The sequence below is a fragment of the Gorilla gorilla genome, chromosome 3 (assembly GCF_029281585.2).
Source record: "Gorilla gorilla gorilla isolate KB3781 chromosome 3, NHGRI_mGorGor1-v2.1_pri, whole genome shotgun sequence".
NCBI lineage: Eukaryota > Metazoa > Chordata > Mammalia > Primates > Hominidae > Gorilla > Gorilla gorilla.
The window spans coordinates 50,313,491-50,338,305 of NC_073227.2; the positions used below are offsets into that span (position 1 = coordinate 50,313,491).

A 24,815-nucleotide genomic window follows, 5' to 3' on the forward strand; every position below is an offset into this window, starting at 1 on the left:
ACACAGCATAGATCCCTTCCTTAGATCCCTCTGGAGATACAACTTGCTAGAGGAAATGAAAGTCTGAACCATTAGTACCTAGGAAGCAGGGATCAGAAGAAGTAGATTTAGAGGTAAAGAGAATTTAGGGGCTACACTTTCAAGAAAGTCATGGTTGGGACCCCGGAGGTATGGGTTGGAAGGAAAGGTAGGGTGCATGCATGGGTGACTGTTGAGTAGAGACTTCTGGCTGCGCCACGATCTCAACTGTCTAATGCCAGGAGTTCGGGATGACAGCTTTCTGCCTCTAGTCAGCCCTTGGCTTCCCCAGGAAAATTGAAAGTGGAAGCTGGTTCCAGGCAGACCAAAGCTCCCAACCCAGAAGGGTTGGGGGTTGTTAGAAAGCCCTTTCCCAGACAGCCTCACACGTGAGTCTTAAGTCTGGCGGCCACGCTAATCGTTTTTAACTGGCTGACAGGTGCCCGGTATTTTCCTCCAATTCTAAGGAAGGTTAGGACAGAATAGCAAGCGAAAGTGGTTCAATATTACTCACTGCTTTGGAGGTCCCTTCGTGGTCACCAAAATGTTACCGGGGGGTCCTTGTTCTTAGAGCTCCCAAAATGGTGGCGGGCTGCTTCCAAGATGGTGGCAAGCTTCTCGTTCTCTGACCGGGGGTTCTTGGCCGCACAGATTCCAAGGAATGGAATGTTGGGCCATGCAGTGAGTGTTATAGCTCTATTAGAAGCTGTGGGTCACGGAAGAGAACTGTGGAACCCAGCGACTAGTGTTCAGCTCAATTAGCACGAACCCGGGCACTTAGCCATGCAGGAACAATGGCAAGCCTTTAGCCTGATTGGGAGCAGCAGTGGGTGCCTGGCTGGATCAGGAGCACAGCAGACACCCTGCCAGATCCGCAGGGGTGGGAGTCAGCGAGGGGTCTGCGACGGCAGCAAACAGCAGTGGTGGACAGCCAGCAAAAGCTCAGCTCGAGCCATAACAAACACAGACCAGAAGAGTGTGCAGTTGCAAGATTTAATACAGTGAAAACAGAGCTCCCATACAATGAGAGGACACCCAAAGGGAGTTGCCGTTGCCGGCTTGAATTCCTGGGTTTATATCCCAATCATTGTCCCTCCCTGTGTGGTGTCAGGCAATAGATGATTGGCTATTTCTTTACCTCCTGTTTTTGCCTAATTAGCATTTTAGTGAGCTCTCTTTACTACCTGATTGGTCAGGTGTAAGCTAAGTTGCAAGCCCGTGTTTAAAGGTGGATGCAGTCACCTTCCCAGCTAGGCTTAGGGATTCTTAGTTGGCCTAGGAAATCTAACTAGTCCTGTCTCTCACTATCATGATACTTACCCAAATTTTTACCTATGTTACCCACCTTGGAGATACTGCTAAACTTTGCAAGGTGGCATTCTCCCTTAGCGTAAATTCAGCTTTGTCTAACAGGTTGTGTTAGTGATGTTGGGGAGCCGGCTTCTGACATGCTCTGTAGTCAGGAGAGCTGGGTGCTTCTGTCAGAGGCGTTTGAACCAGAGCAACATCATCCTGAATAGAAGCTGGGTAAAATGGGGCTGAGACCTACTGGGCTGCATTATCAGACATTTAAGGCATTCTAAGTCACAGGATGAGATAGTGGTCAGCACAAGATACAGGTCATAAAGACCTTGCTGTTAAAACAGGTTGCAGTAAAGAAGCTGGCCAAATCCCACCAAAATTAAGGTGTCCACAAGAGTGACCTCCGGTTGTCCTTACTGCTGCACTCCCACCAGCACCACAATTTATAAATGCCATGGCAATGTCAGGAAGTTACTCTATACGGTCTAAAAAGGGGAGACATAAATAATCCACCCCTTGTTTAGCATATAATCAAGAAATAACCATAAAAATGGGCAACCAGTAGCCCTCAGGGCTGCTCTATGAGTAACCATTCTTTTATTCCTTTACTTTCCTAATAAACTTGCTTTCACTTTACTCTGTGGACTCACTCTGAGTTCTTTCTGGCATGAGATCCAAGAACCCTCTCTTTGGAGTCTGGATCTGGACCCCTTTCCTGTAACACTTCCTCCTTAAGAAAGTATGATGAACTTTATTGAACTTCTGGAGAGCAGTTTGCCTGGATTTGGGTGTTTGAATTCTGAATTCAAACTTTACTCACCCACTCACCTGGCCCATGTCTTTTTCCAGTGTTTCAGTCAGGGATCATTAAGAAGGGACATGGGTTCATCTAACTAGCTTTATTGAAAATATGGAAGGGAATCTCTTGAAAACTAAAGTCAGTCAAGAAGTACATCCAGGCCTCAAGGAACCTGGAAAGTTACTAAACAGCTATTCAGACCATGTCTTGCTCCCTAAGACCATGTGGCCTTTGGGTTTTGGTTTTCTTTGTACATCTATTCCACTCTTCCTCCACTTTGTTTTGGTTCCAGGGTAGCTGCTCATAGCTTTATCTTGCCATGATGCTGACTTTGGCCGTCACTCTACTTGACATTGTGGGACCAGTATCTACCAATAGCTGGCTCTAATCTCCACATCTTTGGATCATACTCATGAGAACCCCTGATTAATCACTGACCAGCCAGTAGTGAAGGCTGGAGTCCAGGCTGGCTGGAGAGGAATTTGTTTCAATGCTATCTGTACAGGGGTTTTGGTCACCTGCAGTTTTCCCCTCCCAGCAAGGGCTCCAGGAGGGAGCAGACTGTGAAGGTTTTATGGTTTGGACAGTCAAACTTGCTGATGTAACAGAGATTCTACTTGTTGAAATGTATGAATGTCCTTCAATAGGGCCTTCTCATATTCAGCCAGAAGCATCTTAGCAGGATTCCAAAAAGAAAGACTCAGTCTTCAGTGTTGACTTTAAAACAGGTTTTTGAATTCCATAATGAAACAATAGTCTTGAAATCCAGGCTTTGTGAAAAGAAAATAAGGATTTATAAATTACAAAAGCCTCTTTTACATATCAAGAGCAGAAGGGGAATGCATTTGAATTGGTGATCTGAACAGAGTGTTTTATGAGAAACCAAAGATAGAGACTCAGGGTATGCAGTAAGAAAAGTCCCTTCCAGCCTTGTGGGGGTAGGGGACAGGCAAGGAATACGAGAAAAGTGAGAGAACTAGAAAAGCTACAGATTCCATGGGAAGGAATCTGTGCTCCCCAGGGGAGGAGGAGATGAGCAAGGGGTGGTAAATAAAGTACAGATGGGTGTGTGGCATCCTACTGTGGCAGGGCTTAGCTCTTGTTTCTGAGGGATAATTTGGGAAATTGTCAGCCCCTTAAGAGTAGCCCTGAATTTAGCCTGGAGCTGGAACTTCATGGAGCCCTCAAGGGGTAATTTGAAAATGTCTAAGTGAGGTACTCAGGTGATGGGCCTGAGAAACCAGGGAATGTGTGCAGGGTGTCCATAAGTTCTTAGATGCTGCTGTAGAGGGATGAAGAAGAGTCTGGGGTCAGAATGGGTCTGCAGCAGTTGGGGCCACACCATACTCAAGATAACCAGGTGGGACCAGCTATACCTCAGTGAGGACCCATGCAGGACCTGCAGGGACAAGAGTAGACCAGCCACACGACATCAGGGACCTTCAGAGACCATGGCCATTATGAAGATGTATGAGCTTTTCCCTTGTACCCAAGGGGGACCTTTTGGAGAAGAGAAATAGCCTTGAGAAGGAATTTGATAGTTGAACCAAGTGAACTTCTTTTTTTTGAGACAGAGTTTTGCTCTTGTTGTCCAGGCTGGGGTGCAATGGCACGATCTCGGCTCACTGCAACCTCCACCTCCCAGGTTCAAGCAATTCTCCTGCCTCAGCCTCCCAAGTAGCTGGGATTACAGGCGCCTGCCACCAAGCCCAGCTAATTTTTTGTATTTTTAGTAAAGACGGAGTTTCACTCTGTTGGCCAGGCTGGTCTCGAACTCCTGACCTCAGGCGATCCACCCGCCTTGGCCTCCCAAAGTGTTGGGATTACAGGCATGAGCCACTGCACCCAGCCTGAACCAAGTGAACATTTACTCAGAGGAGACTGAGTTAGACCCAAAGGGTCTGTTTTAAATTAGAAGAAATTGAATTATCTTTAGTTTTCAAGTTTAAGTTTCTTTTCCACCGTCAACAGGAATGGGACTTAAGAATGTGATGTGAACAGTTAGGGTGACAAAATACCCCTCCCCTTTTTTTGCACATCTGAACCATTGTGTTCACTGTGCTTTTATCATAGTGTTGGGTCTACTAAGCCCACACCATTCCACCCATCATTTAAAAATACATGGCCGGGCGCGGTGGCTCACGCCTGTAATCCCAGCACTTTGGGAGGCTGAGGCAGGCAGATCACGAGGTAAGGAGACCGAGACCATCCTGGCTAACACAATGAAGCCCCGTCTCTGCTAAAAATACAAAAAATTAGCCGGGCGTGGTGACGGGCGCCTGTAGTCCCAGCTACTTGGGAGGCTGAGGCAGGAGAATGGCGTGAACCTGGGGTGCAGAGCTTGCAGTGAGCCAAGATCGCGCCACTGCACTCCAGCCTGGGGACAAAGCGAGACTCCTTCTAAAAAAAAAAAAATATATATATATATAAATATAAATATATAATATATACATATGTATATGCACACATATACATATGTATATACACACATATACATATGTATATACAAAACGAGGTAGCCAAGGAGTGTATACTTTAACTTACTTGTTCACTCAATATTTGTTGAACAAGTACTATTAAGTGGGCTCTAGTGGTATAGCGTGGAACAAGACAGGCATGATCTCTTCCCTAAGCAGTGGTTAGTCTTTGGGATAAGGGAGGCAGGTCATGTTTCTGTCCAGATGAAGATTTATCATTATTCATTGCACTCTGTGGCCGCTTGGAGGTATTTCCTGCCCACATCATATAAGAAGTTAGTACAATTTGTGTATTGGGCAATGTGGTCAGGTGCTGAGTTAAAATTCATTCTAGTTTGAATTCATTCTCTTTCTGTAAAGTTTCCTAGTGCCTACGGCTTTCTGAACCATTTCAATGTATATTCATGATTGATCATCATTTGTCTAGCAAATGTTTATTCTGCACCAGTTTATAGGTTCTCTATTAGATGCCAAAGATTCCGAGATAGATAGATGAAGACCTTTCAATCTGCTGACTGTTTACTGGTGGAATATGAATAAATCAATAAACATGAGGAGGGAATGAAGCTAACTCTGCCTGAGTTTGTGCAGACAAGGCAGTTCTGCCAGTTATGTTGCACAGGGTGTGCACTGCACACGGTGCCAGGCCAGAAGGGCAGAAACCTAGCTCATGGGCCCTGGCATAGGGCTGCATACATCCAGGAGAAACATTGCATTTCTGTTTACACAAGGTGCCATTTGCTCACCAGGCACTGAGGCTCTCCATCCATTGGACTAGCCAGAGGAAGTAACATTTCCTCATTTGCAAAAGAGTGCTGTGAAATCTGACAAGCAGTCATAAGAGAAAATGGGATGGTTGAACTGAGTTTAAAAGAAATTGGTCAAAAGGACCAGGCACAGGTGGCTCATGCCTGTAATCCTAGCACTTTGTGAGGCCGAGGTGGAAGGATTGATTGAGCCCAGGAATTAGAGACCAACCTGGGCAACACAGTGAGACCTTGTCTCTCCAAAAAAATTTAAAAATTAGCCAGGCATGGTGGTGCATGCCTGTAGTCCCAGCTACTCAGGTGGCTGAGACAGGAGGATTGCTTGAGCCTGGGAGGTCAACACTCCAGTGAGCTAAGATTTTGCCACTGCACTCCAGCCTGGGTGACAGAGACCCTGTCTCAAAAAAAAAGAAAAGAAATTGGCCAGGCTGGGCATGGTGGCTCACACCTGCAATCCCAGCACTTTGGGAGGCTGAGGCAGGTGGATCACCTGAGGTCGGGAGTTCAAGACCAGCCTGACCAACATGGAGAAGCCCTGTCTCTACTAAAAATACAAAAATTAGCCAGGCGTGGTGGTACATGCCTGTAATCCCAGCTACTTGGGAGGCTGAGGCAGGAGAATTGCTTGAACCCAGGAGGTGGAGGTTGCAGTGCGCCAAGATTGCACCATTGCATTCCAGCCTGGGCAACAAGAGCAAAACTCCATTTCAAAAAAAAAAAAAAAAGAAATTGACCATAAGGATTGGGTACAGTGGCTCATTCCTATAATCCCAGCATGTTGGGATGCCAAGGTTGGAGGATCTCTTGAGGGCGGGAGTTTAAGGTCAGCCTGGGCAACATCATTAGACCCTGTCTCTACTAAAATAATAATAATAATAATAACAATAATAATAATAATAAAGAAATTGACCAAAAAAGACAGAGGTTTTGGAGAGTTTTCTAGGTAAAAGGAGGAATGTGAGTGGATGTACTGTGGAGGGAGAAGATGGTGAATTTGGAGAAGAGTAAGCAGTTTGCAAAAGAGACTCTCCAGGAACATGCTGGGAGATTAGCCCACAAGGATGGTCAGAGGCCAATCATGAGGGGGCCCATGTGCTGAGAAATTGGCCATTTGTCCTGTAGCTCTGGGGAACCTTTGGAGATTTAAATGTAAACTCTAAATCAATACATTTAGCATGGATTCACCCTTCCTGGCCTGCAGCCCTTCTCTCCCCCACTGGCATCTCTACTTTTCTGACCTCTCATTTTCTTTCCTGCCTTGGCCACACGCTTTGGGATTTAACTATAGTCTGCCTTTTCACCATGTATCCATCTGCTGTGAAATCTTCCTCTCCCTTTATCTCTTACCAGATGTAAAGCTCTGTGACAGCAAAGATTGTGCCTTGTACTCCTAAAAAATATCTCACTGGGCAACAGTTCTAAAGTGTGGCATATGCACCATCTGTGATAAGTGAGGTGATTTTAAGTAGCACACAACAAATATTTTTCTTTTTATATATTCACAGTATTATATGTTTTATAAATATATTTAATATATTTATTTTAATGTGTAATAAGAAAAAAATACAAGTTAACCAAATCTGTGATTTTACTCATGTGTTTATTTAGGATGAACTTTTTTTATTTTTTATTTTTTTTTAGACGGAGACTTGCTGTGTTGCCCAGGCTGGAGTACAGTGGTGCGATCTCGGCTCACTGCAACCTCTGCCTCCCAGGTTCAAGTGATCCTCCCACCTCAGCGTCCTGAGTAGCTGGGATTACAGGTGCATGCCACCATGCTTGGCTGATTTTTGTGTTTTTAGTAAAGACGAGGGTCTATCATGTTGGCTAGGTTAGTCTTGAACTCCTGAGCTCAAGTGATCCACTTGCCTTGGCCTCCCAAAGTGGTAGGATCACAGGCGTGAGCCACCACACCCAGCCAGGAAGAAGCTTAAACAGGGTTTAAGTTAAAGAATTAGCTGACTTAGAGAAAAGAGTACTCGTGGCCCACAGAATAGAAAAAATTGCATACTAGGTATGCAAATGACTAAAATTTGAGATCTTGCATAGGCTTAACAAATAACAGTTGGGAAATTGACTTGATTTTAATTAGTTTATTTTACATATTCAGGATGTTTTGCTTAAAAGGTAATAGCATAAATCTTGGAAGGAAGCAAGAAGGAATTAAGGGATAAAAGAAAGGAGAGAGAGAAAGAAAAGGGTTGGGAGAGAACAAGTGCCAGTCTTGGGCCTTACAGTCTGAGGTTTCCATGCTGCTGGATTGGGATATGAGATAAGCTCATAGTTCTGTGTTTCAAGACTCTGAGCCCATCACAAGCGGATCATCAGGTGTCCAGGAAGAGGTTGGAGTTCCATATCCTCACAGATGAGAAGATTACCTGGGTAGGAGGCAGAATTGTATCATCATCTGGTTGTCTTCCCAGAGTCTAGCTTTGCTTTGATATCTTTTTGTCTTCAATGCTTGCTGGGAAAAAAAACTTTTCCTCTCCTATACTGTTGCAATTCTGGTCACCAAAATGTATGTGCTTTCCCTCCACACCATGCAATTCTCCACTTTGAGGGAGACACTGACTGAATTGTCATACAATGTAACTCAATTTGATGCTATTCGCTGGGCATGGTGGCTCATGTCCGTAATCCCAGCACTTCGGGAGGCTGAGGTGGGAGAATTGCTTAACCCCAGGAGTTCAAGACCAGCCTGGGCAACATAGCAAGATCCTGTTTCTACAAAAATTTTTTAAAAAATTAGCCAGGTGTGATGATGTGCACCTGTGGTCCCAGCTACTTGGGAGGCTAAGGTGGCAGAATCGCTTGAACCTGGGGACTTGAGGCTGCAGTGAGCTATGATGGTGCCAGTGCATTCCAGCCTGGGTGACAGAGCAAGATCCTGGCTCAAAAAAAAAAAAAAAAAAAAAAAAAAACCGAGAGAAAGGATGCTATCCACCTAGAAATAGTTTCAGATCCCACAGGTTAGGGGCTCAGTCCCACAAGACTGCCCTCACTTCAGACACAAGTCCAAGTTGTTACCTGTGCTTCTTTCCTTCCTTCCTTCCTTCTTTCCTTCCTTCCTTCCTTCCTTCCTTCCTTCCTTCCTTCCCTCCCTTCCTTCCTTCCCTCCCTCCCTCCGTCCCTCCCTCCCTTCCTTCCACCCCTCCCTCTTTCTTTCTTTCTTTTCTTTCTTTCTTTCTTTCTTTCTTTCTTTCTCCTTCCCTCCCTCCCTTCCTTCCTTCCTTCCTTCCTTCCTTCCTTCCTTCCTTCCTTCCTTTCTGTCTCTCTCTCTTTCTTTTTTGAGACAGAGTCTCACTCTGTTGCCCAGGCTGGAGTGCAATGGCACAATCTCGGCTCACTGTAACCTCCACCTTCCTGGTTCAAGCAGTTCTCCTTCCTCAGCCTCCCGAGTAGCTGGGATTACAGGCACACTCCACCACACCAGGCTAATTTTTGTATTTTTAGTAGAGACAGGGTTTCACCATATTGGCCAGGCTGGTCTCTTGGCCAGGCTGGTCTCAAACTCCTGACCTCGTGAATCACCCGCCTCAGCCTCCCAAAGTGCTGGGATTACAGACGTGAGCCATGGTGCCTGGACTGTTACCTGTGTTTCTGGCATACTTGCTATAAATCAGGGATCCCCATGACCCCCTCCTAAGTTTTAATCATTTGCTACCACTGCTCACAGAAGTCAGGAAAGTGATTGACTTAGTATTACCCATTTATTATAAAAGGACATTTAGGGGAGTTTTAAATTTTCCTCTATTCTCTGAAGGTTTGATACGTTGAATCTATGAAAATCAACTGACAATAGACAAATGAACAGGAGAAAAGCACGCAAATTTATAACATGCATATGCATGGGAGAATCTCAAAGTATGAGATTCAAAAAAGGGCAAGATACTTGAAGCTTAAATAACAGTTTGAACTACAGAAAGAAATCGAAGCTTGGAGGTTCCTGGAGGGTGGTGGTGAAAAACTATCGGACGGTGAGGGGAGAGACTGCATTGTGAATAAAGATTGTCTCATTGTGCAGATAAAATCTCTCAGGTAGCTGCCCTCAGAAGAACAGGTGAAAATTCTATCCAAGCGTGGTGTCCTGGGAGTTGAGTCCTCTAGTCTCCTGCTGTGTGAATTAATCTTCTCTGGTTAATGTAGATATCAGGGAGGAGGTTCATGGAAACCACATTCATTCCAAAGGAACTTCCCTTAGTCAGAGACGTAAAATTGCAGAGAAAACACCTCCCTGTGCTTCAAGAGGGCCTCGGGAGGGAAGGAGGGGTGAGAGGCAGGGGATCAGGAGGTCAGAGAGATTCTCCTGTAGTTCAAAGCACTCAGCATGCCAAAACACCATACTTTGGGGTATTGTTTTGTAAGCCCCAACAGATACATCTCAGGACCAGCCAGATGGAAGAGATGAATGGGACAAGTTATAGGGGTAGGGGCACAGCTCTCCCATGCCCTCTCTGGATGCACCACCCTCCACCACCTCCACATGTTCAGCAACCTGTAATTTCTCAGAATCCTGTCCTTTTGGGTTTTTATAGAGGCTTCATCACTTAGACATGATTGGTTAAATCACTGGCCATTGGTGATCATCTCAACCTTTAGCTACTCTCTCCTCCTCCGAGGTCTGCGGATGGGGTTGAAAGTTCCAGCCCTCTAATCACATGGTTGGTTCCTATCCAACCAGCCCCCATCCCGAAGGAATCCAGGAGCTCCCAGCCATCAGTCTTCTCCTTAGCACACAAATAAACCCTTATTTCTTCCCAGATTCCAAGGGTTTTAGGAGCTGTGTGCCAGGAAAGAGAGAAAGACCAATATATATATATTTCTTATTATATCACAACATCACAGCACCCGCCCCACAGCACCCTTATTATCCCCTGCCCCACAGCACCCACCCCCCCTACCCCAACACACACACACACACGCATCCTTCTCAAGGTCATGATCATTCAGGGAGCAAAAGCACCGAGACGAGAGGTTTAACCCCAGCTGAAACCAGAACATGTTCACTTCAATGGGTTTCCTCTGGAAGAAGTTCATATTTTAAAGTTTTTAATGTCTGTTTACCCCATTAAACACTTGGTCTTTGGTTAAAGGAATTTTAGGTAATAGTTCAGAGGTGGGAGATATTTAGGAGTTTTGAGAGAAGCAGGACTTAACCTTTGGCTTTGACATCATAGTCAGTATAGGATGACCTGAAGGATAAACACGTTTTGAAGGTCTAGGATGCCCAACAATGATGTCACTCCAGCCTTTTGATTCTCTCCCTTGGTTCCCATGTCCACAAATACAAAGGGTCCTAGGCCCATTTTCACGTGACCTCTTGGGTCAGTCAGACCACACAGGGGACACCTGGCACTCTCAGAGGTCTAATGGAAAAGGGTTTAGTGACGAGGTTATTTACTGAGAGGAGTGGGGGTATGAAGCTCTCCAGGTTTAGCCACAGTGGGGCTACTGCTTCCCTAGGCCTGAAGAAGATGAGATGGGGGATGATGTTACAGAATTGGGAGGGCAGGAGCTGTGGTCATATTAGAATGCAGCCACTGCCAAGATGTGGCCAGGCTGGGAGAAAACAGAGGGCTCAGCACTCCAATGTCTTTTTCTTCCTGTCCTTTGATTTCCCGCCAGTGCCACCCAGTGGTCAAATAAAAATGGAAGCCAAAGACCAGACAGGCTGGGTGATGCAATCCACAGAGAAGGGGAGAGGAAGAGAAGGGTGGGGAATTGACCTGACAGGTGAAGAGAATAACTGGCTGTCTACTCTCCTCCCATCCAGTTCCTGGAGACCCCCAGCCCCATCCCCTGCTTGAAAATCATGACGCTCGCAGAAAGTCAGATTTGTAGGATATTAAAAAAAGATAGAAAATAAAGGACACTTTTATACTTTATGCTCTGTAGATTTCAGTGACATTTTTGCACCTTTTGTTTATCTCAAAACAACTTTGTGAAATACATATTATGGAACTAAGTAGGTAAGTGTGTCTTGCTCAAATCACAATGAATGGAATCAGGACTTGACTTGACCCTCATGTCTCTAAGCTTTTCTCTTTCTTTTAGACGAGTGTCTTTCACTGGTCTCAAAGCCTTGGTGAGCCTTGAACCAATTCCGTGGATTATGACCCGCATTTGGAAAATAATGAAATAGAATTGAAGGGAACAGATTGGATGTCACAGTGTATTACCCATAATACAGGTTAATATTGTTTCTTGAAACTTTAACACATATAAATGTGTGTATGTGCTTTTGTGTATTAGGCTGTGATGTACTATATCACAACTATACACATAAAAAATACAACAGGTATTTCTTCCTAAGGTTTCTGTTAAAGAAAGTCCAGGCCAGGCAGAGTGGCTCACGCCTGTAATCCCAGCACTTTGGGAGGCCGAAGCGGGTGGATCTATTGATGTCAGGAGTTCGAGACCAGCCTGGATAACATGGCAAAACCCCGTCTCTACTAAAAACACAAAAAAATTAGCCGGGCATGATGGCGGGTACCTGTAATCCCAGCTACTCGGGAGGCTGAGGCAAGAGAATCGCTTGAACCCGGGAGGCGGAGATTGCAGTGAGCCAAGATCACACCACTGCACTACAGCCGGGGTGATGAGTGCAGAGTGAGACTCCATCTCCAAAAAAAAAAAAATAATAATAAGTCTGAAAGCATTATGTTAAACCACCTTCTCTTTTCACTTTGTTTATTCTTTCATTCATTTCTTCATTCATTCTCATTTATTGAACATCTTTTATGTGCCAGATCCTAAACTCAAACATCGCCAGATTTTGAATTCGGTATCATCATCTCACGCATTAGTTCAGTGCAAATTCTTTCTCCCTTCTCCTTACACGCCCTGCTTCACCACTTTCACTTTCCTAAACAATCCATGCCTTCTTTCATCTTGGGGACCTTTGCAAAACTCCACCTATCCTTTTCCTCTCTCTCTGTGAGCTAATTCCTAGTCATCCTTCAGCTATAGAATCTTGCCTCTATCCTCAAAATCTGGCTTTGGTTCTTGAGGCAATTTTTAAATTGGGCTGCAAGTTATTTGACACTCACTCCAAAGAGGTAGAAACTATGTCACGTCTCCTTGATGTGTACTCATGACTACTTCAACCAATAAAGTATGGTGGAAGTGAAATGGTGTGACTTCCAAAGCCAGGTCATCAAAGGTCATGCAGCTTCCACCTTATTTGCTGGAATGCTCACTTTTGGAGCCCTGAGCTGCTGTGTAAGAAATCCAAATACCCAAGGCCACCATGGTAGAGAGGCCATATGTAAGCGCTCTAGGGGACAATTCCAATTAGATCCAGCATTCCAGCCATCTCTGCCAGGGAGCAAGACATGTAACTGGGTTATCTTGTACTCTCCAGACCAGCCCACCCACAAAATGGATGACACTGAGTGACCCCCATTGATGCCACAGTTAACACAAAAATCACCCAGCTGAACCATGCCTGAATTTGTGACCCACAACATTTACGAGATATAATAAAATTGTTATTGCTTTAAGCCACTATGTTTTGGGATGGTATTTTGTGTAGCAATAGATAACTGCAACAATTCTCTCTATGTGCTTCCATAGCATTCTGTTTTGTGAAGTTTATTGCATTGTAGCTTAACTTCTAAGATCTACTTGTCTGTGTTTCCTAACAGAAAATATGAAGCCTGAAATGATATTTTGCTGCCAATTGTATTTCTAATATCTAGCATCGGTTCCACACAAAATATGGACTTAATAATTCTTTTTTAAAATTTGGGTTCAATTTTTTTAAATTTTGGGAACAGAGCTTATTACAGGTAAGGTGTTCATATGTTTGTGTCTGCCTGGACCGACTGATCTGATGTAATTATTAATAGAGTCCTCTTTCAGTTTCAAAATGTAAAGGATAAATGATATGAGCACTCTAATTAGAGGGGTCCTCGTGGGACCAGGGAAGGATTCTGAGTGATGCCCATCAGATTCATTAGAGTTTGGATTTGTCTCCAGTTGGATAAGAATGTTGAATTTTTAGATGAGCAATTTTAAAGAGTGACTGTTATTACCCTTGTCACCATTATATTTTGATTATATGCTCTATAATTAGATGTTGAAAATGCTAATGCACATTAATACTTGAGTGATTTGATTACCCATCATAATTATACTTTGATCACTTTTGATAAATATATTGATTCATTTTTTATTTACTTCACAGTATTCTTTGTATAACTGCTTTGATAATATCTGATTACATCTTAATATTTGATTGCTTTGAGTTGCTCTTGTTTTAACCGTTGGGAAGTTTGGATCATATTAGCTATGATGAACCTACTAGTGGTTATGAGGGTAGATTTTACAGTAAAACATACCTGGGTTTGATGTTCCCCATTACTTATACTGTGTGACATTGGGTAGGTCACTTAACCTCTCTGGCCTTTAGTTTCCCCATCTCTAAAATGGAAGATAATAAAAGTTACTCATGAGGGTGCCTGATGGATTAAATAAGATAATCATGTATTAGTAGGGTATTCTGGCTGGTCCCTAACTGACATTCTAGATAATTCTCATGTGTAGACGGATGATATTCCCTACTCCACCCAAATATCTATTTGCATGAGCTGATACACATTAAGGCTTTTTGTTGATGTTGTTTCAGGAGGGGGCTCAGGGAGAAGGGAGAAGTTGTTCTGGGTAGGGTGCTGATGAAGGGGAGAGGAAAAGAAGAGAAATGAAGGACAGGCCATGTCGTGGGCTCCATTCGGCCATTCAGGCCACAAGGTCCAGGTGTTCACAGTACAAGAGGGCCTGGCCAAAGGGACAAGTGGGCTGACATCTGGCCACAGGGTTGCATTTGCTTGGGTGGTATGAGTATCTTTTCTAATTCACACCGAGGAGCCATGAGAGCCGCTCAGAGGTGTCACATGAAAGAAGGACTCAGTTGAGATTCAGTAGAAATGAAAGAGAAGAGAGAGACTGAGCGCAAACCCTGAAGTTCCTATGTGTGTGGAGGGTTTTGTGAGACTCTAGGTACCAGAACAGCAGTTGAGGCCCGGGAGGGCCTCTTTTCCCCTAGTGCTATAGTTTGTGCCCTGGATCCCACAGTGCTCTGTGGGAGATGGCTGTGCCTGGCGATCAGCCTTCTCATGGGATTTGGGGACATTAGTGTGTGTGTGTGTGTGTGTGTGTGTACATGCACATGCTGAGAGGAGAGGAGCATGGATGGTATGTGGGTGGCGGTGACCCTTAATTACTGTAATAGCTAGAAATTATAGAGCATTTAGCTCCAGGTACTTTGCCAAACACTTTATACACATTATCATTTTTAATGGTCACAACAACCCTGTGACAATTACCACTAGTACTTTTATTATCCCCATTCTACAGATGGGAAATAGAAGCAAAGAGAAATTAAGGAACTTCTCCTGATGCTACAGAGAGTAGAGCTGGGATTTGAATCCAGACAGTCAGATGCCAGAGTCGCTACTTTTAGCCATGACGCCATATTTCCTCCTCATCAGGGAAACTGGAACTGTTCCTGACACGGGTGAGCCCCCTACTCCTATCCCTGGGGTCACCGGGAGCGGGGAGGAGCTCAACTGCTGTATAAGCCCATGATCCCCAACGCACTGAAATCTGTGTTAATGGGATCCATCACTTCCCTCAGCCTAGGGACACTGTGTTTTGGATATAAAGCATACTTGCCCAGGACCTGGCTCTGGCTTAGGACTCAGTAGAGAATTCTATTTTTAGTGTTCTGGGTGATTGGCTTAGCAATTCCTTTCTTGAGTCATGTTTTTACAGATGAGAACACAGAGAACCTCTTAGCCAAGTCAGTGCTCACTTTGACCTTCTGTTGAGCCTGTCCTTGTCTCTGACCCAAACTGAAGTCCACGGTACAATGGGATGACCTGCCTTCTCTCCAGCTGGGGGGAGACTCAGGTGTGGGTAATGGTCCCCTGGCACTGGGCCACTGGAGAAGGAAGGCTATTAGCTGCCCATCTGCTGGCTGCTGTCACTGGCTGCTGTCCAAATGACCCACAAGCCCTGGGAACGTTCAATGACCAGACACAGCCATGTGCTCCTGGAACACCAGAGCGACCACCCCATACTGAAAGGACACCTTTCCAGAATCCCATATGAGTCCCCACACGTTAGCAAGCCTCTTCTCTTAATCCTTCCTTCCTTTGCAGAAAACCGATGTACCTACATCTCATCCCTGAAACTGTGAGATATTATCTTTTCTTTTCCATCCCTCTATTTTATAACTTTTTGAGTATAGTACAGTAATATTTTTAATATGTTAGGGATTTCCAAAATTGAGATGTTACTTTTTTCCTATATATATATATAAAGTTACATTTTTTGGTCATGCATGGATTTAAAAAAAAATCCTTTGAGGAAATAAAGTAAAATGCTAACAAGTCTGTGGGTGATGCGATTATGGGTTAATTTAATTTTCTTCTCTGTACTTCGCAGTAAGAATGTTCTGTTTTTAATGATATGAAAGGAAGTGGATTTTGTTTGTATGGGTTTTTTTTTTTAGATTAGTTGCCTCTTTCAATATTTTTATTCTATCTAGTGCAAACTATAGTGCAACTTTATTTCAAGCAGGCATGGTATTTTTTTTTTTTTACTCCATTTTGCTCCCTAAAATTTCTCTAGGATGGATCTGTTCTGCTAAGGAGGAAGTGGACTAGAAACCAAAAGTACAGACTCAGGCAACTTCTCATACAGATGGAAAGAGCTTTGAACCAAGAGTCAGAAGGGTGAGTCCTCCTTCTGGCTCCACCAAACATTGAGCTCCTTGGTCTTTTTTTTTTTTTTTTTTTTTTTTGAGACAGAGTCACACTCTGTCACCCAGGCTGGAGTTCAGTGGCGCGATCTCGGCTCACTGCAACCTCTGCCTCCCGGGTTCAAGCGTTCCTCCTGCCTCAGTCTCCCAAGTAGCTGGGATTGCAGGCGCGTGCCACCACGCCTGGCTAATTCTTGTATTTTTAGTATAGAGGGGGTTTCACCATGTTGGCCAGGCTGATCTCAAACTCCTGACCTCAAGCGATCCACCCACCTCGGCCTCCCAAAGCGCTGGGATTACAGGTGTGAGCCACCGTACCTGGCAGTCTTTTCATTGGCAAAGCCACTTAGACTCCATTGCCTCTGCCATCTCTTCCAGGCCTGAACCTCAGTGAATCTTTGCTGTCTTGTGGAAATCAGCTGGAAAATAGGGCAACAATTAGCCTACAGCTGACTTTGTTAGAATATAACGATTTAAATACTTGAAGATCCTGGTAGTTCAAATTAAGTATGAGAATGGTTCTTCTGGTGCTGAGCAAAGGAAGAAAACTCAAGTAGTAGCAATCTGGCAGGGTTTTCCTGGAACTGTACTTGACGTGTTTTTTTTTTTTTTTGAGGTGGGGTCTCACTCTGTCACCCACGCTGGAGTGCAGTGGCACAATCATAGCTCACTGCAGCCTTGACATCCTGGGCTCAGATTTCTCTCTCCTCTTTTTATGTACACATATATGTATGTATGTATGTACACATACATACATATATTTATATATGTAAATTTTTCTGAACTATTTGGGAATAAGTTGCATACATCCAAAGCTGTTGCCCTGGCACTCAGTGCAGTCCAGTCCTGGCCTGGATGTCCCTCAAGCCTGGTGCCACATCTTCCCTCCCATCACTCCCACTGCCACCAGCACACCCTCAGACTCAAACCTAGCATTTTTCCTCTCATCAGAAAGCCCTCCCTCTACCCACCCAGACCAGAACTCCACTGTACGTGCCCCTCCTTGGGTGTTAAAAAGAAGAGTATTTAATTTGATTGGCTCACTTGGGAGAAGAGGCCAGCTCCCGACTAGAGTGCAGTGGTGCGATCATAGCTCACTGCAACCTCAAACTCCCACCTCAGCCTCTCAAGTAGTTGGCAGTACAGGCATGCACCACCACACCTGGCTTTTTTTGTTTTTGTTTTTGTAGAGACCGGTTTTCGTCATGTTGCCCAGGCTGGTCTTGAACTCCTAGACTCAAGCGATCTGTCCGCCTTTGTCTCCCAAAGTGCTGGGATTACACAGGTGAGCCACCATGCCTGGCCTACTTGGTTTTTTTTTTTTTTTTTTTTGAGTTGGAGTCTTGCTCTGTTGCCCAGGCTGGAGTGCAGTGGCACAATCTTGGTTCACTGCAACCTCCGCTTGCTGGGTTCAAGTGATTCTCATGCCTCAGCCTCCTGAGTTGCTGGGATTACAGGTACCTGCCACCATGCCCGGCTAATTTTCATAGTTTTAGTGGAGGTGGGATTTCACCATGTTGACCAGGCTGGTCTCTAACTCCTGACCTCAAGCGATCCGCTTGCCTTACCTCGGCCTCCCAAAGTTCTGGGATTACAGGTGTGAGCCACCGTGCCCAGTCTAATTGGCATATTTTTAAGGCAGAGAAGAACCCATATGGGATAGGAAGGAAAGAAGATTGTCTAGTGTCTACGGGCAAAGGTATGGAGTTGGAAACAAGCCCATCCCATGTGGACAATGGATGGGACACAAAAAATCAAAAACACGAAGAGGAAGCCAGAAATGTCTCCCAGCTGGGGAGAGTATAAAGCGTCATATGCCCCTTTTCCCATTCATGGGGCTGTGTGGTAGGAACCCAACAGCAGCCTCCATGTATTCTGTGACAGTTAACTCATCAATTTTGTTTTCCTTTAGTTAAACTGTAAGTTTAAAGTAAATATTGATATTTTCTAAGATATAAAAGCAGTCACTCATCACAATGCATTTCAACAAAACCAAACAGTTTGGTGATCGAGACTCACAGAGATTTCTCCTAATTGGATAAAAAGATGAGGCCTGTGCTTTTTCATTTGCTTGATTAATTACTGCTCTGAAACCCTTGAAAACAGACATGGTCTGTAAGTGGTATCTGTTGTTTAATCGAGGACAGATGTTTTTGAAAACCTTTTAAATAGGCCTAGAGAGTTATTGACTCTGAAGTGAATCATTGAACTGTATGTTTTTTACAAGTAACATGCCAGAAAAAAATGATTTTTACTAATATTCAAGTTATAGTCACCATAATTGTGGTTTGTCCTAAACCTACCAGCATCTAGAAGCAGCTGCAAGATAATGGTAGTAAATGGCATCACCATCGACCCAGGGGACTAGGCTGAAAACCCAATAATCACTCACAACTTCTTCTGCCTGTACTTCTCTCCCTCATCCCTGCTCTGTCCAAGCCCCGTTGTCATTCTCAAGTTCATTGCCTAAGAGCAGTATCTCTCCAGGTGTCTCCTGCATCTGTTCCTACCACCGCTTATGTTAAGACAACAGTGATATGGCTTCAGTGACTGGAGGAGCACCAGGGTCCTTAGTCTCATGCTGACTTAGATAAAACAACACGGACACATATAGAGTGGTTTTAAGGAGCGGAGAGTTTAATAGGTAAGAAAGAAGGAAGAAGCTCCCCCATACAGAGACTGGAGGGGGCCTCCAAGCCAAGAGAGGAAACCCCATGTGCCGCAGAAAAGTGGCTGCTTATATGAGTAGGCTGGAGGAGATGGTGTCTGACTTGCGTAGGGCTCAGGGGATTGGTTTGACGAGGCATGTCATTCACGTAGCCTATGGAAAAACTGGCCCTCCCACCCTAGCCTTTTAATACGCAAATGCAGGGCGCCATGATGTTCTACACACGTGGAGATATGTGGGGGTGGTCATGTTGCCAGGCACATGTGGGGGCAAGGGCAAGAGGACAAGGGTGGGAATCGCCATGTTTGGGTGGACCCAGTTTCTAATGGCCTGCATTTGCATATCAAAACTTGCCAGCCCGGCTGTAAGAGCTGGGGCTTTCCTGCTAGACAAGAAGCATTTCTGGAGCTGCTTTAAAAGAAACAAAAACTTCCCAAGGACCCCTTTTCCTCTCTATCTGCCTAAAATAATTTCTTAATAACTCCTATAACAACCGTATCTATTAGGCCTCGTAGAAAACTACATGCACCCCAGATGGGTGAAGTGAAGAGACTTTAATGAGGAGACTATTTGAGAAGCATAGCCGAGGTGAATGGAAAAGCAAGGAGCAGTGGGGCACCTGGGTGACAAGAAGAGTGATGCCCTTACTACTCCTAGGGCTGGGGCAGTGGGAGGATACTGTGTTCCCAAGACCCAGTGAGAGCCAATGGAAGAGGCTATGGGCTGTGATCACCCAGTGGTTGCCATGGTCAAAGAGAGCATGTGGAAGAGGCTGTGGCCTGTGTAGCACCGAAGTTGGGGTGAAGGGATAAAAACACCAACCCTTCCTCCTCCTGTCTTCTAGTCTTGTCGGTACCTCCTACTGGCCAAACCCAACTGACACCAAAGGGCAAGGGAGCCCAGGAGATGCAGTCCTCAGGCTCCTCTCTCCTGCACTAAGCACCAAATGCTGGTGAGGGTGTGGAGCAATAGGATCTCTCATTCGTTGCTGGTGGGAATGCAAAAGGTAAAGCGCTTTGGAAGACAGATTGTTTTTCACAAAGCTGAACGTGATCTTATCATACATTCCAGCAATCATACTCCTTGATATTTCTCCAATGGGTTGAAAACTTACATCCACACAAAAATCCTCAGAGGAATGTTTCTAGCAGTTTTATCCATAATTGCTCAAACTTGATCACAACAGTTTCTCTGCACAGAGTAGGGTAGAGACAGCAGAGTGGGTCTGGAGGCTCAAATGAATAACTAGCACAGCAATCACCCCCTTGCACTTGAACTATTGCAGTAGCCTCTTAAAGGCTTCCCTGCCTTCAGGCTTGTTTTCTCTCCTAAAGATTCTCCATAATGTGACAAGAATGCTCTTTCTAAAGCAAAAATCTCCAGGTCACTCCCTTCTTACAACCCTTGAGTGACTTCCCATTGCTCCCAGGATAAAATTAGTACTCCCCAGCATGGTGTCCAATGTCCTGTGAGCCGCATCTCTATCCACCCCGCAATTCCTTTGCACTCCATACAATGCTGGGAACATGAACCTCTCTCTTATCACTCACCTTAGCCCCTGCTTAGCCACGCCCTCTGCCTGCAATTTTTTTTTTATTCCATTGTGCCTTACTCTCCATGTCTTTTCCCCAGCTGGCTAAATTCTGCTCCCCCACCTTTTGTTTTGTTTGGTTTTTATTTTAAGACTGCATAGGTTTCCTCCCTTTTTTTTTTTTTTTTTTTTTTTTTAGTTTTTAAATAGACTATTTTTTCTAGCAACTTTATTTTTTCTAGCAACTTTAGGTTTATAGAAAAATCAAGCAGGAAGTATAGAGTTCTCATGTTCTTCCTTTATACCCCCTCCACAGTTGTTGCACTTGTTATTAACATATTAGTGTGGTGGTACTGTAGCAGGACGAGCTGCAGACAAAACTCCTCAGACACCAAGTTAAAGAAGGAAGGGGTTTATTCGGCCGGGGGCATCGGCAAGACTCCTGTCTCAAGAGCCGAGCTCCCCAAGAGAGCAATTCCTGTCCCTTTTAAGGGCTCATAACTCTAAGGGGGTGCGCGTGAGAGGGTCGTGATCAATTGAGCAAGCAGGGGGTATGTGACTGGGGGCTGCATGCACTGGCAATTAGATCGGAACAAAACAGGATAGGGATTTTCACAGTGCTTTTCTATACAATGTCTGTAATCTATAGATAACATAACCGATTAGGTCAGGGGTCAATCTTTAACTACCAGGACCAGGGTGTGGTGCCAGGCTGTCTGCTTGTGGATTTCACTTCTGCCTTTTAGTTTTTACTTTTTCTTTCTTTGGAGGCAGAAATTGGGCATAAGACAATATGAGGGGTGGTCTCCTCCCTTAGTACCTTTGTTACTATTGATGAATCAATATACGTTCTTATTAACCAAAGTCCATAATTTACATTAGGGCTCACCTTTTATGTTGTATAGTTCTGTGGTTTTAACAAATGCATAATGTCAAGTATCCACCATTATAGCATCTTAAAGAATAGTTTCACTGCCCTAAAAATCCCCTGTGTTTAACCTGTTTCTCTATCCTTCCCTCCCCTTAAACCTGTGGCAACCACTGATTTTTTTTTTAAACAGTCTTCATAGTTTTGCCTTTTCCAGAGTGTCATATAGTTGCAGTCATACAGTATGTGTCTTTTTTCAGACTGGCTTCTTTCTTTTAGCAATATGCATGCATATCTTTCCATGGCTTGAAAACTCTTTTTTTATTGCCAATAATATTCCATGGTATGGATGCACTTCAGTTTGTTTATCCATTCTCCTATTGAAGGACATCTTCGTTGCTTCCAAGTTTGAGCAATTATGGATACAGCTGCAATAAACATTTGTGTGAGGGTTTTTTGGGGGATTGTTAAGTTTTCAACCCATTTGGAGAAATACCAAGGAGTATGATTGCTAGAATGTATGGTAAGACCGTGTTCAGCTTTGCAAGAAATTGTCTGACTTCCAAAGTGCTGTACCATTTTGCATTCCCACCAGCAATGTGTGAGAGATCCCGTAGCTCCATATCCTCACCAGCATTTGGTGCTGGGTCTTGGATTTTGGCCATTCTAATGGGTGTTGTTATATATGAGTCCTAAATTTCTCTTCAAAGAATCAGTATGTCAATATGTTCAATTCTTTTCCTTCTACTTTTAAACTTAACTTCCTTGTAAAGCAACCTTTTTCAATTACCTGCTCCACCCTGACTCATTCCGATTACATGCTCCATCCTGACTCATTCAGATTACCTACTCCACCCTCACTCATTCTGATGACCTGCTCATTTTACACCCTGACACATTCTGATTTCCTGCTCTGCCATAACCATTTTTCCCGACAAACCACTCACTGCGTCACTCTCTTTAAATTAGTCAATCAGAATTAGTTTAGCCTGTGTGGTCTAACCCTAGCCAATAGGGGAATGACAGCAGCAGGGGCCATGTAAGTCAGGGATAAGAACCCCTTCCCCTCCCTTGTCCAAGTGTGGGCTCACCGTTGCTCCTTCTGTAAGGAAGCACCCTTCTATAGAAGTACCTTGCCTTGCTGGGAATGAAAAAGAAAATGTTATAGTCAAGTGCTATTTCTTTTGTGGCACCAAAACTTTATTTATAACAATTTGAGGGCTCGCTGGGGATTACATTCCCCTCTGGGGGCGGTCTCTGGTTCTCTCTAGTGAGGCGGCGTGCCCCGCCCCCCTGTGGCGGTCTCAGCGGGGAGAAATCAGGAACCACGCAGTGCGAGGAATAACCCGAGCTCTCAGCAACGTGGAAAGAAACTTGCCAGCAACCTACCTTAAAGGATCCTCACATACTACCACGACGACTCTGCACAGACCAAGGAAGGAGAAGCTGTGGGAGCCGGTAAAGTACTTCCTTGGTGGTCAAATTCTGGAGGGCTAAAAATGTGCGTGTGTGAAAGATCACAAACAACCCTACTTGCAGTGTTGTTTGTGTGGATGGTGACAAGTCCTACTGCTGGACGGAGTGAGTGAGTCATCTCTGTGGTTCCATAGCTACCTCATATGGCTTAGGGCAGATCCTGCCATTGGATTTATACTGGCATGCCAACACTAAGAGGGGCCTAATTCTCCCTTGGGAGAGCAGCCAGAGAGGACAACACAAGTAGGAAATGTACAAGCGACCTTCAGAGGGGGAAAGGGAGGAAACAGGTCAACCTTCCAGAGCAGCAAGGCAAGTCACCCCCTGGTTTTGTGTCTGGAATTGGTGGGTTCTTGGTGTCACTGACTTCAAGAATGAAGCCATGGACCCTCGCAGTGTGTGTTACAGTTCTTAAAGATGGTGTGTCTGGAGTTGTTCATTCCTCCTGTCTGGAGTTGTTCATTCCTCCCGGTGGGTTCGTGGTCTTGCTGGCTTCAGGAGTGAAGCTGCAGACCTTCGCAGTGAGTGTTACAGCTCTTAAAGGCGGCGCAGACCCGAAGAGTGAATAGCAGCAAGATTTATTTCGAAGAGCGAAAGAACAAAGCTTCCACAGCACAGAAGAGGACCCGAGCGGGTTGCCACTGCTGGCTCAGGTGGGAATAACCCTTATCTGGCCCCACCCACATCCTGCTGATTGGTCCATTTTACTGAGAGCTGATTGGTCCGTTTTACAGAGAGCTGATTGGTCCGTTTTACAGAGAGCTGATTGGTCCGTTTTGACAGAGTGCTGATTGGTGCGTTTACAAACCTTTAGCTAGACACAGAGTGCTGATTGGTGCATTTACAATCCTTTAGCTGGACAAGTTCTCCAAGTCCCCACCAGATTAGCTAGACACAGAGCGCCGATTGGTGCGTTTACAAACCTTTAGCTAGAGGCAGAGTGCTGATTGTTGCATTTACAATCCTTTAGCTAGACAGAAAAGTTCTCCAAGTCCCCACCTGACCCAGAAGTCCAGCCGGCTTCACCTCTCAATGGCACTCGCTGGGGTACTTTGTGGCACCTAGCCTGGGCACTCCTGCAGCCCAGAGGGAGCTCGTCCCCAGATCAAGCCCAGCAGCCGCCCACCGGCCGCACAGACTGCGGGGCCCACTTAGCCCGTGCCCACCCGGAACCTGCGCTGGCCCACAAGGGCCGTGTGCAGCCCCGGCTCCCGGTGCCTCTCCCTCCACACCTCCCCGCGAGCAGAAGGAGCTGACTCTGGCCTCAGCCAGCCCGAGAGAGGGGCCCCCACAGTGCAGCGGTGGGATGAGGGGCTCCTGGAGCGCGGCCAGAGCAGACACCGAGGCCTAGGAGGCGCCGAGAGCGAGCGAGGGCTACTAGCACGTTGTCACCTCTCAGTTTGAGGGATTGAGCCTTCCGGGGCAGGCAAGGCGAGCCATCCCTGGTTTAAGGGGTTGAGCCTTCCACAAATTTCAGGGGGTTGAACCTCACAGAAACCTCTGGTAGTAAGAAGGATATTCAGAACTCCCTTTCCTTTCTTCTCAAGGGAAGAAAGAGTAGCTCCACTTCCACCGGTCCCTCCCCTAGGGAAAGGGGAAGGAGAGGGGAGAACAACAGCATAAGCAGCTGGCAGAGGCAGGGAAAGACCAGCAAAGAGGAAAGAGAAACTGAGAGAGGAAGTTAGAGAGAAAGAGAAACAAAGAGACAGAGTCAAAGAGAGAGAGAAAGAGAGAGGCAGAGAGAGAAAGAAAGAGACAAAGAGGGAGTCAGAGAGAGAGAAAGACAGAGACAGAGAGAGTCAAAGAGAGAGAGAGAGAAGTAGTAAAGAGAAGAGTGTATCGTATTCTTTTAAAAGCCGGGGTAAATTTAAACCATAATTAATAATTGAAGGTCTTCTCCGTGACCTTATAACTCTCCAAAACCACCTTGTTGTCAGTGTAAACAAGGGTGTAGCCCAAAAGCACTGAGGCCACTGACAACCTGTAGCTTTCCAAATCAAAAATCCTTAACCCAGTAAACCCGTGGATGGCCCAATGCATTCAATCTGTAGCAGCAACTGCTTTGCTAACAGAAGAAAGTAGAACAATAACTTTTAGAGGAACCCTCATTGTGAGCACACCTCCTCAGGTCAGAACTATTCTAA

The 24,815-nt window shown here is 45.1% G+C and overlaps 1 long non-coding RNA gene across 1 annotated transcript in view; it reads right to left on the reverse strand.

The window, feature by feature from the left end:
- Positions 1-7,441: 7,441 nt before the first annotated feature.
- Positions 7,442-24,815, reverse strand: part of LOC134758244 (uncharacterized) — a 92,116-nt gene continuing 74,742 nt past the window's right edge. Inside the window, exon 2 of the long non-coding RNA XR_010133219.1 lies at positions 7,442-7,741. This is a non-coding gene — a long non-coding RNA (uncharacterized lncRNA). The remainder of the gene's footprint in view (positions 7,742-24,815) is intronic.